This window comes from Pygoscelis adeliae, unplaced genomic scaffold (assembly GCF_000699105.1).
Source record: "Pygoscelis adeliae isolate BGI_AS28 unplaced genomic scaffold, ASM69910v1 Scaffold4, whole genome shotgun sequence".
Taxonomy (NCBI): domain Eukaryota; kingdom Metazoa; phylum Chordata; class Aves; order Sphenisciformes; family Spheniscidae; genus Pygoscelis; species Pygoscelis adeliae.
In genome coordinates this window covers 1883151-1883415 of record NW_008824986.1, presented here as the reverse complement: position 1 = coordinate 1883415, position 265 = coordinate 1883151, and the positions used below count along the sequence as shown (strand labels likewise).

The 265-nt window shown below is 72.5% G+C and overlaps 1 protein-coding gene across 1 annotated transcript in view; it reads left to right on the top strand.

The window, feature by feature from the left end:
* The window catches only part of TET1 (tet methylcytosine dioxygenase 1), a 77125-nt gene that overhangs the window by 22502 nt on the left and 54358 nt on the right, over positions 1 to 265 (top strand). The gene's annotated exons all lie outside the window — the stretch shown is intronic.

The window sequence follows — 265 nt, the reverse complement described above, 5'->3', positions numbered from 1 at the left end:
TGCCCCTGGGGCAGAGGCCTGGCGGGACCCTGTTGCTTGCACGGAGTCCAACGCTTCACTGCCCAGTGCCCGCCTGCATGTGCACAGGCGCGCGCACACGTGCATGCCGGTGCGCGCACGCGTGCATCTCTGCGTGTGCATGGGGGCATGCGTGCGGGTGCACGGGGGCTGTGTCCTCGCCTGACCCCACATGCAGCAGCCCTTGCAGAGCCGAAAGACCCCGGGACCGCTGCCCGGGTGGGTGCCCCCCACCCCCGCCGCCCGG